Here is a 19,251-nt window from a genome sequence, read left to right as displayed (position 1 = left end):
TCTCTCACAGCACCACTCCGCATCACTCCTGACATGGGCTCTGTGAATAGAGCTCTTGTTATTTTCCAGCTCTCCCAGACATTCGGTCACTTGTAAGCGTTGAATAAAAGCTTCTTTTTTTTTCAGGGCTCTTGAGCCCTTTATCAGCACCAGGGGTTAGCAAAATGCAAAGTGGAAATATGCCTGTTACGTAAAAGACGTCGTTCAGTGCAAGAGTTAGGGCTGGGCTCCACTCTCAGGTTTGCCACACATGCGTGGAGTGACCACAGGAAGGAGTTGTCGAAAAATAGAGGAGAGGGAACAGGGATAAAAAAGGATAAGAGTCTTAGACAGAAAAGCAAGGCAAAATACTTGTCTGAATAGGTAGTTAGATTCACGTGCATAAACACATTCTCCTCTCCCTATGGGTAGATTTAATAGCCAGCCGTTGTTGCCAGCTCCAAAACCTGGAATGTTCATTTGCTCCAGGTGTCACCTTTGACACCTAACCACCTGATAGGTGAGTCACACCGCACTTCCTATCCAACAATGGAGGCTGGTGACCGCACGTCTTCATCAAAACACATCCCATGCCCCTAACCAACCTAACTGCAAGTCGCTCTTGGTAAGGGTGTCTGCTAAGCAACAGAAATGCATATCCTATGCAGAAATGCATCACTTTTCAGTTTTTGCCTGTAGTGCATCTTGTGTTCCACTCATTCATCTTCATGACAGCAGGAAGCTGAGCCTATGGAAGGGGAGGCAGATAGGAAGGGCACAGACAGTCGGCCAAGCTGGGACAAACCCCTGTCCCAAGGGGGCACGTGCAGTCTGGAGCCAGGAGCTTGGACGACTACGCCAGACTCCAGCATCACCTTCGTCCAGGCCACAGGCTGCACCACTCAATATAGGGGAAAGGGTGCCATTTGGGACACACAAATATGTTTCGTCTAGACCAGGTATTTATCGGTGTTTAGATAAAGCGCATCCACAATCCAGTCTGATTTCCAGATGTTTCGGAGGCTGTAATGTAGTGAATGTGATAGGGTGTTGCTGGACACGTGTAAGCTGGTTAGAGGGCATGTGTGCTGCAGGTTGGTCTGTGTGATATGGGAGGAGCCAACGGGCTGACACCGACATGCTCAGACAGCAGATGTGAGCTGGGGAAACACACAGGTGCTGGCTGCACGATGCCCACATGGCGTGTGTGCATGCGTGCGTGCGTGTGTCTTTATGATAGTCACAGTAATAGTGATATGGATTGGCTGTCAAAACCGTATACCAAGATATTTTTACATGTCAGTATAAACTAAATCTGATCTATTCAGGGCAAGGATGTTTGGGGGGGCGCTGGTGGAAGTAAGGTCTCACTGAAGTGCGACATGTTTGATGTTACTAAACTGTCTAGGGTGATCAGCAGTGTTCAGTGAGGGGCCTGTTGTGTACAACATACTGTTGCCGACATGAAGGTGAATGGAGGAGTTACGAAGAGCAGTCACAACATATTAGTTGACACGGTGAATAGGGTCAGTCCAAGAAATGAACCTGGAGGATTTGAAGGATTCGACCAATGGAACAGCTGCCGGAAAAATCAAGGGATTGACAGACTTATTGTCAGATGTCATTTTAGTATTTATAGATGCCACCAGAAATGTAGACACTGAGCCCTCAGATTTTACTCTGTGTAAATAGACAGAGAGATGGTTTTCAAACTAGCCTAAACCAGTATTTGATCAACTTTTTTGTGCTAGTAGCTGACATATTATGGGTTTCCTCCACTAGAGATTGTTTGGATAAAAAGAAAATATTGACCAGTGTTTTTTCATTATGATTTTTCTACTACAATTTCTACTAACCTATCAACACAATACATTTTCATCAAGCAAGTTTATTTGGGGCCAATTATGTGATTTATATTTTTGGGGGCCTTTTGGCTACTCTCGTAATGTTAATGAACCAGTAAATATGCAAAGTAGGTGAATCAAATAGCACCTACCCAGAATGGTATTGGGAGGTTCATTAAACTTTCAACAAGTAGTAATTGATTATAGACAACATGCATTGCTTTTGAATTTCTTCAAACATGTCCTACACAGCTTGTCACAGGGGGAAACAGACAACAATTAATGTTAGAGATCATAATAGCTTATAGCTCAGACAATTCAAAACCTAGTGATGAATTGATAAAACAAGTGTTGCTGAGGTTCAATCATGGCCAGCACTGAAGGCTGACTTCACCGCAAAGAGAACACTGTGGGACTCAAAAAGTCTTGTTAACTGTTTGATAAGACATTAAAAACTTTAGGCAGACAGGACAGTATGGAAAAAAAGATGTTCGTAATGAGAGAGAGGTTGGCCAGGCAGGCAATAACGGATAAGATAGAACAATCAGAAAGGTTTGAGGTCCAGATCCTAGAGCCCAGATGATTTGTAAGGGTCCTTGATTTTCCAGCACATTTAGCACCCCTTTCTCCTTTGAGAATTTGTCCCTGTCCCCATCTACTGAAGAACTGTAGTTGTTGTAGACTTCTATAACCCTCTGAATGTTAACACATTTTAGGAAGCCTTAAAATGCACTATTAACCAAAAGGCACTATTTATACTGGGAAAGGGCGTGGCTTTGGCTTGACCCAAGGAAGACCCAACACAATGAACTTGAAACAACTAGGGTGTATAGTCAGGTTCAGCTCAAACTAGTCTGGAAATAATATTTTCCATTAACCTGATTGGTCAGAAAACTCTGAGGATTCTAACAAATCACGCTGAGGAATGGCAAGTCATTATCCATCTTATACAGCTTCACTGCGAGTGCGTGTGACTACATTTCAAGCAAGCTATACCTATTCTTCAGCATCAGTGATGTGTTTGTTGGGAGTGGGATTCAGTTATGTGTTGGGAGTGGGATTCAGTGATGTGTTGGGAGTGGGATTCAGTGATGTGTTGGGAGTGGGATTCAGTGATGTGTTGGGAGTGGTATTCAGTGATGTGTTGGGAGTGGGATTCAGTGATGTGTTGGGAGTGGGATTCAGTGATGTGTTGGGAGTGGGATTCAGTGATGTGTTTGTTGGGAGTGGGATTCAGTGATGTGTTGGGAGTGGGATTCAGTGATGTGTTGGGAGTGGGATTCAGTGATGTGTTTGTTGGGAGTGGGATTCAGTGATGTGTTGGGAGTGGGATTCAGTGATGGGTTGGGAGTGGGATTCAGTGATGTGTTTGTTGGGAGTGGGATTCAGTGATGTGTTTGTTGGGAGTGGGATTCAGTGATGTGTTTGTTGGGAGTGGGATTCAGTGATGTGTTTGTTGGGAGTGGGATTCAGTGATGTGTTGGGAGTGGGATTCAGTGATGTGTTGGGAGTGGGATTCAGTGATGTGTTGGGAGTGGGATTCAGTGATGGGTTGGGAGTGGGATTCAGTGATGTGTTGGGAGTGGGATTCAGTGATGTGTTTGTTGGGAGTGGGATTCAGTGATGTGTTGGGAGTGGGATTCAGTGATGGGTTGGGAGTGGGATTCAGTGATGGGTTGTGAGTGGGATTCAGTGATGTGTTTGTTGGGAGTGGGATTCAGTGATGTGTTTGTTGGGAGTGGGATTCAGTGATGTGTTTGTTGGGAGTGGGATTCAGTGATGTGTTGGGAGTGGGATTCAGTGATGTGTTGGGAGTGGGATTCAGTGATGTGTTGGGAGTGGGATTCAGTGATGGGTTGGGAGTGGGATTCAGTGATGGGTTGGGAGTGGGATTCAGCGATGGGTTGGGAGTGGGATTCAGTGATGGGTTGGGAGTGGGATTCAGTGATGTGTTAGGAGTGGGATTCAGTGATGTGTTGCTGGCCAAATTTAGCAGAAATTGCTGTAGTTTTGAAAAGAAAACATTTGTACAAGTGAGAAATATTTAGTGTGTGCTTATGTGAGTGTGTGTGTATATGTGTGTGTATTTGTGTGTGTGGAGGGAGTTGCAAAAACTTTCTAGATGAGTTCAGCCCCAATGTTACCTCTACCTTCACCTCTTATACTGTTGTCCCACGCCCCTCACAACGATAATGAAGCTTGCCACCATCTGTGTAAACATACTGGGGTGCATATATGTGTGTGTTTGTCTGTGTGAACTAAAAGTCTTTCAAATATAGTAACCTATATTTAACACAAGTCAGGAAAAGTGAGTACATTTTCCCAGTCCTCACTCAAAGTTTTTTTGGCTTTGGCTTAGAGTTAGGGTTATATTCTGGTTTAGGGTTAGGTTTGAGCATTAGGGTAAGGTTAGGTTTAGATTTTGGGGTTAAGGGTTAATATTAGGGTAAGCTTTAGACATAGGCACTAGGGAAAATAAGATGTTTTTTATAGGAATGCATTCCTATAAAACTCCCTCAAAAAGTTTTAGAAATATAGTAAAACAAGTTTGTGCTTGTTTGTGTAGAAGCTTCAGAGTGGCTGTGTATAGTGGGAGTGGAGGGGACAAGATTTCCATAACCAGTAATTGTTTATGTTTCTATGTACAACAGTAAAAGGCGTCTGGTCTCTGATAAACAGTCCTACCATCTAACATTGGGCTTGTGATCAAAGAACTTATCACCCCACCAACTAGAATAACTGCACTGAAATGATGCTGTATAAAACACATCAACCCCTCTATCTGAGGATCTTTTGGGTGTGCAGGCATTTGAATCACACCTACACTTTTTAAGGTCTTATCCTGTATGTCTAGCTGATGTTTAGACTACATTGTGGTTAGGTGAGGGGCTATGTTGGTGGTCTGGTGGTGGATGGCTGGCAACCCTTTATAGAATTTCTATCTCTATAAAAACTGTTTTTAGTTGAATTAATTAAGAAGGATCAGATGGATGAGGTAGACTACTTTAAAGCAAGGTGGCTTGTAACTGCTACATGACTTCCACATGACACAACTAAGACTCAGATGGTCCCTGATGTAAACATCTGGAGCACATTGTTGTTACTTGCATTTCTCACGGGGAGTGGTCTAGTGACTGTGGGAGGGTAGGATGAACATGAAACTGGGTTAACATGCTCTTATTATCAAATAAACATTGTGTGTCAATATAGTTGTTTGTTTGCCAAACATAAAATATAAAGTTAATTATGTTTTTTAGAACTGCACCTGTAGCTAAAGTTTCTCTGTTATTTACAAGAACTGCGGCATTTGCCCTGAATTATAATTTGGTATAATTCTTGTCACATTTTCTTTAGCCATTGGTGTAACGGGATTTGTGAGAAGTATGAATTTACTATTCGTTCAAGCAATGCTCATTCATGCCTGTATTATAAATGAGCAGTGTATAATTTTCTAAAGTTGGCTAGCTATGGACAATGAGCTAATACCGACAGCCTTAGCATTAGCTTAGTATTACCAGCTAGCTACTCGTTAACTTCAGTTGGCTAGCTAATGGGTGTGGTAGTTTGGGGATGTAATTAAGTGCATGTATCACACAGCATGGTATTGACTTTAAATTTAATTAACATCAATAAACTAGCCAGCTATGCCAGCATGAGAACAAGGAGTTGTGCCTGATGCTATGCCTGTCAGCTACCCTTTAATGTCACATAACAGTATTGGTGGGTTTTTAGGTTAGCTAACGTGTCTCGCTAGCTAAAGGCTAAAGTTGTGGTATGGAAGATCTATTTTAAGTATTGACTGCACTAGGTAGCTAGCGATGAATCTGAGCAGGTGATATGTTAGGCTACTTGAGAGAGTAATTAATAGCGTACACATTTAAAAATTTAGGTGCTGGTAAAGTGTTCCTGACAGCACCGGAAGAGTCACATACTGAAAAGGAAAGACGGGGTGATATAGGATTAGTGACAAAATGTAAGGACTATGGTGGGAAAGGAAAGGAAGGAAGTTGAAAGAAATTGACCGCCATGGATCTGCTTTTGTAAGTCGGTCCAGGGATAAAATCGTTAGGAGCACCCAGAGGGAGGAAAGAAGAGCCTCCGTTTTTAAATTGCCGCCAATCTATGAAAATAAACATAAACCATAGTTCCCAGAGTGGACAGTACAGGGGGCCAACTAGTCTCCAATTCTTCCCTATGCATTTTTGCTGTGTTTTTATGTGTGCCTCCTGAAAAACGTTTGTTTGTTCAAGAGCTTTATTTACATTTGCAGTCACTATTGGACGCGCTAAATTGATTCCAGACTCATTCCTGGGTCTTGTCCGTCAACTCCGCCACAGTCCACAAACACAGCACACAGCGTGTGTCGTGCTCCTTTCCACTTCCCTGCCGGCTGTTTCCCAGCTCTCCACCAGGGCAGCAGATTGACGAGGGAAATTGTCCACCATTTTGAGGAAATGGTCTCTTCAAACTCATTCTAAATCAAATTTGCTATTTTGTTGTCATAACCGGGTTCATGTAATTTTGGGTGTGGATGTGTGAGTCACATGTCATGTTTGACTATGTTGAACCAAGTTGACCCTCCCTGCAGTCTTTCTTCCAAGCTCTCTCTCCCCCTTTCTATCTCTCTTCTCTCTTTCCCTCTATCTTTCTATCTTCTTTTCATCTCTCTTTTTCTGACGTTCTGTATGGTGCTAGAGGAATGCTGGTCATAATAAGAGACCACAGCCTGACCACTATAAAATTTAGAAGGAAAATCTGGCAGCGAAACAGGAGCTTTGCACAGTCAGACATCCCCGAACAAAATCCATACTCAAGAGCAGGTATGCATGAGATAACTTAATCAGGTAATGACTGACATGTTCTTTCTATGGCCTGGGGGAGACTTTGATTTAGGTGGACTGAGAGGCTTCGTCATTTGGGACTACCGGCACATGTCCAACCATGTCTCGCTGCTTCTGATCACACTGCTTGCTCAACCAGGAAGTCAACCAGGCTGCTCACACCAATTCTCAGGCCCCGGAGAATGCTCCTAACAACTGCAATTAGCTTGGAGTTCCACAACCCGTCTCAAGTAGTTGCAAATGAACAAGAGAACCCTTGCCAGGAATTCATCCACCGATTTGACGCGGAGGCAAATTGCCTCACCCTTTGTGGGGTGGTGCTGCGACCAGTGCCTCAGACAGCTGCGTCACTTGGAAGGCCCAAGACCAAAGGCCTGGTCCCATACAAAGCCTTCCAGAGTCCTGAGCCTGTATAACAGATTCACTCCGACCACCCCGCACGGGGCTCAAACTCGCAGTCCACTGAACTGGATGATTGTCACCTATGAAGCATCTTCCCTACCTCCCTGCTGCTGCCATTTGCAGAGCAAGGGAAACAACTACTTCAAGGTTTCAGTGACGTAACAGATTGTTTGCTATCAGCGCTGACCACTCACTGACTGGTTCACCCCTGTTACACTCACCCTGCTTTGAACTGCCCCCCCCCCCCCCCCCACACACACACACACAGGGCTAACTGACTAGCCATTTCACACCCATTACACCCGGCTCCAGGACTGCTCCCTAAATCCTGCGCCATGGACTACTGTATATTTTATTATTAAAAGTTGGGATGGGCCTCTTTGTTTGTAAGATGAGAGAAACCCTCTTTTTTGTTTATTTAAAAAGTTATTCTGCTAAAACATATCAAAGTTACAATAATGAATTATGGCACAGGAACGATACTGGATAGCCCCTGCATAAAGTGGGGAGAACAAGTATTTGATACACTGCCGTTTTCTTACTTACAAAGCATGTAGAGGTCTGTAATTGTTATCATTGGTACACTTCAACTGTGAGAGACGGAATCTAAATGGAGACGGAGGTTAAATTGAGGGTTAGGTGTTAGGGCTAGATTAAGTTTTTCTAAAAAAGGTTAGGTTATTGAGATTAAGGAATTCTCAAATAGTCCATGCCAAAAAAGGTTTATAATATAATTTAATTTAAGATCCACCCACTGGTAACAATCATGATAGCAACCTAAACGTTTCACAGTCCACAGCACTTATACAGTTTACATCAAGTTACATTGCTGTACATTCTTTGGCACAGTAATGGCCACATACAGATGAAGTGCATGCTTCTTCTTCCCTGCTCCAGGTGCTTTTTAACCTCATGAAGGGCATAAGATTATATTTCTTTCTTCCTAGGTAATTCCTCTTTAACCAATCTGAGCTCTACAACAAATGACAATGACCAATGACTTGTTATATATTGCACATTAATAATTTTCATCGCATGGATGTGATTATACTTGTGAGAAATGTTAATTGTAAGTGACGTCACAATAGGCTACATTAATATTGCATTTATAGTTCACATATTATTATTTTGTTGTGTTAAATATATAAAAAGTCATTTGAAAGTTTCTACTAAATTTCATCAGAACGTAACAATTTAAAACAATTACTATGAGGGTAAGGTATAGATTCTTTACTTTTATTTGAGGGTATTTGTGTACATATTGATTTCACTGTTGGGAACGCGTTTTATACGTAGACGGTTGCAATAGCTTTGGAAAGATTAGAACCTTTGTTTAATATCTGGTTGCATATCCTTGGCATGCAGTAACAGCCCAGGATAATGTGGCCCATTTGCCTCATCAGACTCTGGGTACCTTCCCTGTTGATGGTGTGCCAGGCCTGTACCGCAGCCATCTTCCGTTTTTAATTCTGCCTCAAGTCTCTTCAGCACAAATGTCATGTTCCACTGGATTCCTGTAGGAGGTTGACTTAGCCAGTCAAGAATTTTCCACTTTCTGGTAAAAAAAGAACAACTACGAGTTGCTTTGGCAGTTTGTTTGGGGTTATTAACTTGCTGTATGATGAGGCGCCAACTCCAGTGAGTCTTCTACACTTAAGAATTCACTCTGCTGCGGCTGTTTTCCATATTACACATGAGGACAAGTGAGCCTGTTCTATTGGCTGCCTTACAAGCCTCCTTACATATCTCCAAACATGCCTCCTTACACGCCTCCTAACACGCCTCCTCACACGCCTCCTAACATGCCTCCTTACATGCCTCCTTACATGCCTCCTTTCATGTCTCCTTACATGCCTCCTTACATGCCTCCTTACATGCTTCCTTACATGCCTCCTTACATGCCTCCTTACATGCCTTCTTACATGCCTTCTTACATGCTTCCTTACATGCATCCTTACATGCCTTCTTACATGCCTTCTTACATGCTTCCTTACATGCTTCCTTACATGTCTCCTTACATGCCTCCTTACATGCCTCCTTACATGCCTCCTTACATGCCTCCTTACATGCCTCCTTACATGCCTTCTTACATGCCTTCTTACATGCTTCCTTACATGCTTCCTTACATGTCTCCTTACATGCCTCCTTACATGCCTCCTTACATGCCTCCTTACATGCCTTCTTACATGCCTTCTTACATGCTTCCTTACATGCTTCCTTACATGCCTCCTTACATGCCTCCTTACATGCCTAAGCCACACCATCCTGGCTCCATGTTTGACGGATGTGGTAGGATACTGTGGATTCAGTGTAGCTCCTTTTAATCTTTGTTTCGTCTGTCCACAATGCCCTTTTCCAGCCGTACTTTAACTTTTGAAGTGTAGAGCCAAAATAAGCAACATACTGCCTTACTGTCCCAATAGTTACGGAGGGCACTGTATACTTTGTACTGTATATCTCTCCCTCTCCCTCATCTCTACTTGTCTTTCTGAGAAGAACCTCCATTGTTACGGAACCTTCCCCACCCATCACACCCTGTCGACCTCTGAACTCTTGTCAGCACCATCCTCTGCAATGGGGAAAGTGCTGGGAGATATATGGGCCTGGCCTGCTCCGTGCTGCCGGTGCACAGCTCCCTCCCCGAAGGAGCCCCTGCCACAACCTCAGAGCCTCAGCATAGAATCAGCTCTTTGTATGTTAGATTTGTTATGGTTTTTACCCCTCTATGTCCCTGGCTCTGCTCAGCATTCACCCAAGTTTTCCATCTCTTTTCCCTGCCTGAACTGAGACTGGCACCGCAGAAATTTGTGTTTTCTTAGAATTCAGGATTGTACCAGTTGTCTCTGGGTCTTTCTGTCTTTCTCTTCCTGTCTATCTGCTCTCTGAGGTTGTTGTCTAAAAATAGTTTGGGAGTTAATCTAATTGGGAGTGTTACAAAAGAGAATGAGTGTGAGACCATGACAGAGTAAGAATATAGGTTCAGTGCGCTGGTGATCCCCTCTCCTACACTACTGGGTCTTACCTGCCTACCACATGGTTCCTGGCCAAATTCAGTGCACTATATAGGAAATAGGATGTCATTTGGGATGCCTGCAGTCCCACACTAACCATGTAATTAATAGGTGTTGACTTGCATTTATATCACAAAGCTACCATTGAGTGGGCAGTCTGGAATGTTGGCTTGGAGCTTCTACAGCCATGGGTGTCTGTTCTCAATAGAGCAAAAATAATCAATAATCACTAATTCCAATATACTGTCGTACTTACTGTCATGGTAGATAAGGACACGACAATGCAGACATGAACTATTTCCTCCCTCTCTCCAAATCCCTCCAATATCTCTCCTCTCTCTATCTCTCCTCCCGCTGTGTTCTAAATATTCATCCCTCTCCACTATCACTTTCCTCACTTTCTCCTCTTTTTCTCTATCCCTCTCCTCTATCCATCTCCTTCCTCTCCTCTAAATCTCCACCCATCACCTCTATTCATCACCTCCGCTATCTTCCAGCTCTTCTCTTTCCTTTTCCTCTGTTTGTCCTATATCTCCCAGCTCTTCTCTTTCCTTTTTCTCTGTCCTATATCTTCCAGCTCTTCTCTTTCCTTCTCCTGTTTGTCCTATATCTCCCATCTCTTCTCTTTCCTTTTCCTCTGTTTGTCCTATATCTCCCAGCTTTTCTCTTTCCTTTTCCTCCATTTGTCCTATATCTCCCAGCTCTTCTCTTTCCTTTTCCTCCATTTGTCCTATATCTCCCAGCTCTTCTCTTTCCTTTTCCTCAGTTTGTCCTATATCTCCCAGCTCTTCTCTTTCCTTCTCCTGTTTGTCCTATATCTCCCAGCTCTTCTCATTCCTTCTCCTCCATTTGTCCTCTGTCTCCCAGCCCTTCTCATTCCTTCTCCTCCATTTGTTCTCTATCTCCCAGCTCTGCTCTTGATCTTTCTCCCTTCTCTCTTCTTATCAAATTTCCTCGCTCTTCTCCCCCATCTCCCTCCTGATGTGTTCTATTAGTGTTCCTCTGCTACTACAACAGTAATGCTGTGAACACACACAAGCTGAGGAATTAATCACCCTTTGGTATCTGTCACACGAAGAACGTACTGACATTACCGCAACTTTGGCACTTTCTGCACTTTCCCAAACTGAGGATAAATAGTGGACTAATTGTTAACATTTGAATGTTCTAGCTTGTCAACTCATGGCAAAGGGATCCAACTGGGTTAGGGTTAGCAAGTATATCCTGTAGAATACTGTGATAAAATTACTGAAGACAAATGGTAAGCCATTTATCCGGTCTTATGGGTTCCCTATATCCCTGTGATGCTCACAACCACTATATTCCATTCATATCCCATCACATATCCATCCATATCCCATCACATATACATCCATATCCCATCACAAATAGATCCATATCCCACCACATATCCCATCACACATCCATTCATATCCCATCACATATCCCATCACATATCTATCCATATCCCATCACATATCCATCCATATCCCATCACATATCCAGTCATATCTCATCACATATCCCATCACATATCCATCCATATCCCATCACATATCCTTTCATATGCCATCACATATCCCATCACATATCCATTCATATCCCATCACATATCCCATCACATATCCATCCATATCCCATCACATATCAATTCAAATCCCATCACATATCCATCCATATCCCATCACATATCCATACATATCCCATCACAGAATGACATCTGCCGGATTGCACAGATTTTTCCCGTAGTCTGTGTGTTTTCGGCGTAACTGTTGTGGAGGTGGGGAAAGAAAAGCAGAGCTGAGCTGACAGAGCCTGTGCTGTTGCTAGCTGCTCCGTGGCCAGTTGCTCGCCCTCCTCTGGGCGGTTAGTTGTTTTTGGCCCAGTCCATCCTGGCCTCTGAGCGCCCCTGTGGTTGGCCTATGGGTGTGGAGACAGACATTCAGATTCCCGGCCTACCGACCAGCCCTTCGACAAACGGACACCCCACCCTGCTCCTCTCAGCTCCCTGCTCCAAACCTGGGACAGCCCTGCCTGGGCACTGGCTGTTCTATCACATGACCCAACTACTAGAATGTGACCAAATCTTTTACACAACAAAGAAATAAATACATACCAAATTCTACCCCTTGACTAACTTCGATATACACTCACCTAAAGGATTATTAGGAACACCATACTAATACTGTGTTTGACCCCCTTTCGCCTTCAGAACTGCCTTAATTCTACATGGCATTGATTCAACAAGGTGCTGAAAGCATTCTTTAGAAATGTTGGCCTATATTGATAGGATAGCATCTTGCAGTTGATGGAGATTTGTGGGATGCACATCCAGGGCACGAAGCTCCCGTTCCACCACATCCCAAAGATGCTCTATTGGGTTGAGATCTGGTGACTGTGGGGGCCATTTCAGTACAGTGAACTCATTGTCATGTTCAAGAAACCAATTTGAAATGATTCGAGCTTTGTGACATGGTGCATTATCCTGCTGGAATTAGCCATCAGAGGATGGGTACATGGTGGTCATAAAGGGATGGACATGGTCAGAAACAATGCTCAGGTAGGCCGTGGCATTTAAACGATGCCCAATTGGCACTAAGGGGCCTAAAGTGTGCCAAGAAAACATCCCCCACACCATAACACCACCACCACCAGCCTGCACAGTGGTAACAAGGCATGATGGATCCATGTTCTCATTGTGTTTACGCCAAATTCTGACTCTACTATCTGAATGTCTCAACAGAAATCGAGACTCATCAGACCAGGCAACATTCTTCCAGTCTTCAACTGTCCAATTTTGGTGAGCTCGTTCAAATTGTAGCCTCTTTTTCCTATTTGTACACACCATTCTTGGAAACCCTAGAAATGGTTGTGCGTGAAAATCCCAGTAACTGAGCAGATTGCGAAATACTCAGACCGGCCCGTCTGGCACCAACAACCATGCCACGCTCAAAATTGATTAAATCACCTTTCTTTCCCATTCTGACATTCAGTTTGGAGTTCAGGAGATTGTCTTGACCAGGACCACACCCCTAAATTCATTGAAGCAACTGCCATGTGATTGGTTGATTAGATAATTGCATTAATGAGAAATTGAACAGGTGTTCCTAATAATCCTTTAGGTGAGTGTAAGACCTAATACCTAATGAGTAATGTAATCTATTGATTTCATATTTGTTCAGTCGGTAACAGTTTTATTGTAACAGAATTTACAGAGTATTAACAGACTAAAGAAGCCAAAGATACTCTGTGTAACATTTAAATGAACAGATTCTTCCACTATTCAGCAAAGGGAGTAGATTAAGTATCAAATATTAGCTTTACTCACGATGCCCGGATCCTTAGAAGATCCTTTAAGCACTTGAATCTCGAAAATCTACAGATAATTCTACTAGCTCAGGTGTTTTTATGTGCTCACAGTGTCCACATAGCAAATCCCATCCTATTCCCTATGTAGTGTTCTACTTTTGCCCAGGGCCTCTGTTCCAGGGTAGTGCACCCAGTAGACAACAGAGGGCCATTTGGGAGGGGTCCAGAATCCAAACCATTTCCCTGTTCGGTTTCATAAGAAGCACCTGTGTTTGGAGACTAACATTCCCCACACTCACCTGACCAGAAAAAAAGCCCCTGTCTGTCCAGTTCACATGTGTTCTAAATAAACTCCACTTGGCCACGTCAGGGACAATCAGTTGTTTAGTTAAGGACATTTATATTTGTGCAGCCAATCTTTCAGTGTCTGCTAAAGGAGCAAAATAGTTAGTGGTTTATAACAACGTTGGTTTTTCATGATCTTTCGTAAAAAGCTGAAGTCCTGTGCTCAACAATTACACGGAGGTTACAGTTTTCCCCAGGACCTGTTTACATGTTCTTGGCCTTGTTGTAAAAATGCACAGAGGCTCTAGTGTGGGGAACTAACTGTAGAAGAGATGCTCTGGAAAGGCCTCAGGCTTAGGCTTCACTGAATGCTTTTATATACACACACACTACAGAACACACACACACACACACAAACCACCGGCACACACTGTCCTGTACGCATAACACGCAAGCATAAACACACCACAGACACGCACACACACAGAAACACAGAGCATTTCCAAATCTTCTTGCATTACGTCCCTTTTACGAAGGGAGAATGGAGTCAGAGCACATCTAGTGATGAGAGGGAGTCTGTGTGGAGGCCTGAAAGGTCAGGCATTGGTTTCTGTGTGTTTGTGTGTGTGTGTGTGTGTGTGTGTGTGTGTGTGTCTGTGGTGTGTTTATACTTGTGTGTGTGAGTTTGTGCGTGCGAGAGAGTGATAAAGCTGGCGTGCACTTTCAGTGAGCCCAGTTACTGGGCCTTCCATAACCAATCAATGGGTGGACTGTTGACCTTCCCTCTGTGTCGTAACTGGAGCTCATCAGGCTGTGATAAAGCTAGCAGGCTTGGTAGAGTCCCTCTGGGAGTGATACTCCTAAAAGGGATCTGCTGTCTGTGGGGGTTGAATAGGGAACCAGGAGAGCTCCTCTTCTCTACTGGGAGCCAAGAAGGCCCAGATTGGTCCCATTAATCACCACAGGGAATGTTTCTCTATTTATAGCTCAGGCCTATCCATCTATCTGCCGTATTGTCTCTGTCTGCCTGTCCACGGTCCATGACCCCCCCTTCTTCAGTCTCAAAAAGGACAAAGGCACTGAGCTCTCTGTCCTCTGTCTCCTGTTGCATTTCATTTACACTACCGTTCAAAAGTTTGGGGTCACTTAGGAATATACCTTGGGTTTTATTTAGTTTTTGTCCCATTAAAATAACATCAAATTGATAAGAAATACGGTGTATACATTGGGAGGCCTTGGTGCACAACTGAGCACAAGGACATATACATTAGAGTGTCTAGTTTGAGAAACAGACCCCAGGTCACAGGTCCTCAACTGGCAGCTTCATTAATTAAATAGTACCTGCAAAACATTAGTCTCAACGTCAACAGTCAAGAGGCGACTCCGGGATGCCAGCCTTTTCTGCAGAGTTGCAAACAAAAATCCATATCTCAGACTGGCCAATAAAAAGAAAAGATTAAGATGGGCAAAAGAACACAGACACTGGACAGAGGAAGATTGGGGAAAAAAAGTGTTATGGTCAGACAAATCTAAGTTTGGTTCAGAAACAAGAACATCTGTGAGACAGCAGTCAGCTGGTATTCTGTCTATAAGTGGCCAGCACAGTCGCTGGATTCTCAACCCTACTGAGCTGTTGTTGGAGCAGCTTGACCATATGGTACGTAAGAAGTGCCCATCAAGCCAATCCAACTTGTGGGAGGTGCTTCAGGAAGCATTGGGTGAAATCTCTTCAGATTACCTCAACAAATTGACTACTAGAATGCCAACCTTGTCTTACCTTGTCAGTGACTACATTTTCTATTCATTTTGATATCTTTCTTATTCAAACTCATTTCATGTGTATTTTCCTGGAAAACAAGGACATTTTCAAATTCCAATAAACACACATTCACACAGGTGTTTGTCACTAATTCTGACAGGATATCACTGGTCCCTGGTCTGGATACAGTATCAGGGGTCAGGGTTTGCATAGTCTTCAGTCCCAGTTGAGTTGTTTTAAAGCCGCCTGAACAAAGCCCCTCTGTGGAGTCATTCATTTATACGTTTTTAAACTAGCCAGAGAGAGTTTTTTTAACAGACTTCTCCTTGGTGTATTTCAGTCCGCACGCCACATTTGCACAGCCCATGTTCTCAGTAGTTACTCCACATGTATGCACACACACACGCACACACACACCCACAGTCTTCACCAACTTGTCCACTGACACATAGCTACACACCCCTCCCTTCATCCAGAGTGTATATGAAAGCTGTATCGAGTTGCACCTTGGGTTTAATTGAGTCAGTGGTACAATACACTACTGGAGCCCAGAAAAACGCCTGTCAGAGGATGAAGGACAACAACAAAGTGCTGTCGTAACTGTGAAGATATTGGGAGGAGGTTTTCAGCTGCCGCACTGGGCTTTATGTATTTGTTCTTGTTTTAGACAAGCTGACTGGCCTGGACCTGGGATCAGGGATCAGGGACCGCCCCATCACCCCGACTTTGCCCTCTCTCTCTCTAGCATCTTTCTCCCTCTTCCAGAGAGGAGCCCATCTCTGTTGCGTGTATATATTATACTACATTATAATATATACACATATATATATATCGTTATTAATGAGAGCCCCATGTGGGGATTATGTCATTTTGGACACAGGTGTAGTGTACCCAGGCCCTGCCTGCTGCTCTGGTCAGTCTCTCCTCCCCCTGCGTCAGCTACAGGAACCAGACAATGAGCATGTGTGTCACCTAACTCAATTGGTTGGCGTCAGTTATTTTTGGCGCTCGGATCTGCAGCGTGTGCCTGGGTTTAATGTGCACTTTATGTATGTGTGATTGTTTATGTGTCTGTGCGTGTGTGATAGTGTGAACCTGTATTGTGCGATTGTTTGTGAGCGTAGGCATGATTGTGTATGAGTGTATATGCGCGATTGGTTGTGTAGACCCAAAGCTCTGGCTCCAACTGTGAGTGGGAGGTATTTGAGAAATTAACTGCTGCTATGGAGGTTGTGTGTGTTTGTGTTGGTCAGCGAGAGAAAGAGTGAGTGAATGTTTGGGAGAGACGCTTCCCAGCTAGCTTGACAGGGGACAGATCTACACATAGTTGGCATGCCTCACTATAGCTCTTTTATTACTGATATCCTATTGCTCTTAGACATGACTCAGCCTTCAATATTGCTGTCTCCCTGATGACTTCCTCCTAGACAAAGCATGACAGAATGAGCACACATAGAGGAGAAAGAGGGGGAAAGAGGGAGACCAGGGGAGAGGGAGATAGGGATGAGAGAGACAGGGTGAGAGGGGAACAGTGAGAGAGAGACAAGGGGAGAGAGAGATGGGGAGAGAGAGACAGGGGAGAGGGAGATAGGAGAGAAACAGGGGGAGAGGAAGACAGCAAGACAGAGGCAAGGGGAGAGGTAGACGGGGTGTATAGAGAGAGACAGGAGTTACATATAGAGAGACAGGAGTTACATATAGAGAGACAGGAGTTACATATAGAGAGACAGGAGTTACATATAGAGAGACAGGAGTTACATATAGAGAGATAGGGTACATATAGAGAGACAGGAGTTACATATAGAGAGATAGGGTACATATAGAGAGACAGGAGCTACATATAGAGAGACAGGGTACATATAGAGAGACAGGAGTTACATATAGAGAGACAGGGTACATATAGAGAGACAGGAGTTACATATAGAGAGACAGGAGTTACATATAGAGAGATAGGGTACATATAGAGAGACAGGAGCTACATATAGAGAGACAGGGTACATATAGAGAGACAGGAGTTACATATAGAGAGACAGGAGTTACATATAGAGAGACAGGAGTTACATATAGAGAGACAGGAGTTACATATAGAGAGACAGGAGTTACATATAGAGAGATAGGGTACATATAGAGAGACAGGAGCTACATATAGAGAGACAGGGTACATATAGAGAGACAGGAGTTACATATAGAGAGACAGGGTACATATAGAGAGACAGGAGTTACATATAGAGAGACAGGGTACATATAGAGAGACAGGAGTTACATATAGAGAGACAGGGTACATATAGAGAGACAGGAGTTACATATAGAGAGACAGGGTACATATAGAGAGACAGGAGTTACATATAGAGAGACAGTTGGTACATAAAGAGAGACAGGTGGTACATATAGAGACAGGAGTTACATATAGAGAGACAGGGTACATATAGAGAGACAGGAGTTACATATAGAGAGATAGGGTACATATAGAGAGACAGATGGTACATATAGAGAGACAGAAGTTACATATAGAGAGACAGGGGATACATATAGAGAGACAGGTGGTACATATAGAGAGACAGGAGTTACATATAGAGAGACAGGGTATATATAGAGAGACAGATGGTACATATAGAGAGACAGGGGGTACATATAGAGAGACAGTGGGTACATATAGAGAGACAGGAGTTACATATAGAGAAACAGGGTACATATAGAGAGACAGATGGTACATATAGAGAGACAGGAGTTACATATAGAGAGACAGGGGGTACATATATAGAGACAGGTGGTACATATAGAGAGACAGGAGTTACATATAGAGAGACAGGGGGTACATATAGAGAGACGGTACATATAGAGAGACAGGAGTTACATATAGAGAGACAGGGGGTCCATATAGAGAGACAGGTGGTACATATAGAGAGACAGGAGTTACATATAGAGAGACAGGGTATATATAGAGAGACAGATGGTACATATAGAGAGACAGGGGGTACATATAGAGAGACAGTGGGTACATATAGAGAGACAGGAGTTACATATAGAGAGACAGGAGTTAAATATAGAGAGACAGGGTACATATACAGAGATGGGGTACATATAGAGAGACAGGGTATATATAGAGAGACAGGGTACATGTAGAGAGACAGGGGGTACATGTAGAGAGACAGAGGGTGTATATAGAGAGGAAGAGGGTATATAGAGAGAAACGGAGTAGATATAGAGAGACGGGGTGTATACAGAAAGACAGGGGGTATAAATGTTGTGACAGGGTGTATATGTCAATAGATAGGACCTATAGTTAATGAGATAGTGGTTATATAGTACCAGTCAAACGTTGTCCAGTTGAAAAACAGATGAAAGTCCCACAAAGTGCAAATCAAGAAAGAGAGAGAGAGAGAGAGAGACCTTACGAGACCGAGACCCTACGAGGTCCGGAGCCTGCAGGTTTTCTGTTCAACCTCTTCATTAATTGCACCCACCTGGTGTCCCAGGTCTAAATCAGTCCCTGATTATAGGGTTGAAAAGAAAACCTGTAGTGGAGTTTTCAAGGTTCAGAGTTTACTTCAAGGACCCCATAGGGTTAATCCTGGGGTTGTATAACATGGCTCATATAACAAGGAATGTTACAATACAATGAAACTGGAGAGAAAAATGTTTGGACTCTAACCATTGGATTTTGAGCATAACAGGACCCTTTTTTCGGGCTTACGTACATTTACTGTCAATCCCAGTAAACGAAAAAAAAACTATTGGCATTGACAAAACTGTTGGATATGCTATGGTGACTTGGTTGTACAGACTTTGGTCAAGCTATCTGTCAACAAAAATACTTCCTG

General features: G+C 43.4%; 1 protein-coding gene across 1 annotated transcript in view; it reads left to right on the top strand.

Moving 5' to 3' along the window:
* gpc3 (glypican 3) overlaps positions 1 to 19,251 on the top strand; it is a 153,323-nt gene that overhangs the window by 133,073 nt on the left and 999 nt on the right. The window lies entirely within an intron of this gene.

Source organism: Esox lucius, chromosome 4, assembly GCF_011004845.1.
Source record: "Esox lucius isolate fEsoLuc1 chromosome 4, fEsoLuc1.pri, whole genome shotgun sequence".
Lineage (NCBI taxonomy): Eukaryota > Metazoa > Chordata > Actinopteri > Esociformes > Esocidae > Esox > Esox lucius.
The sequence above is the reverse complement of the archived record's forward strand: the minus strand, read 5'-3'. Positions and strand labels throughout refer to the sequence as shown.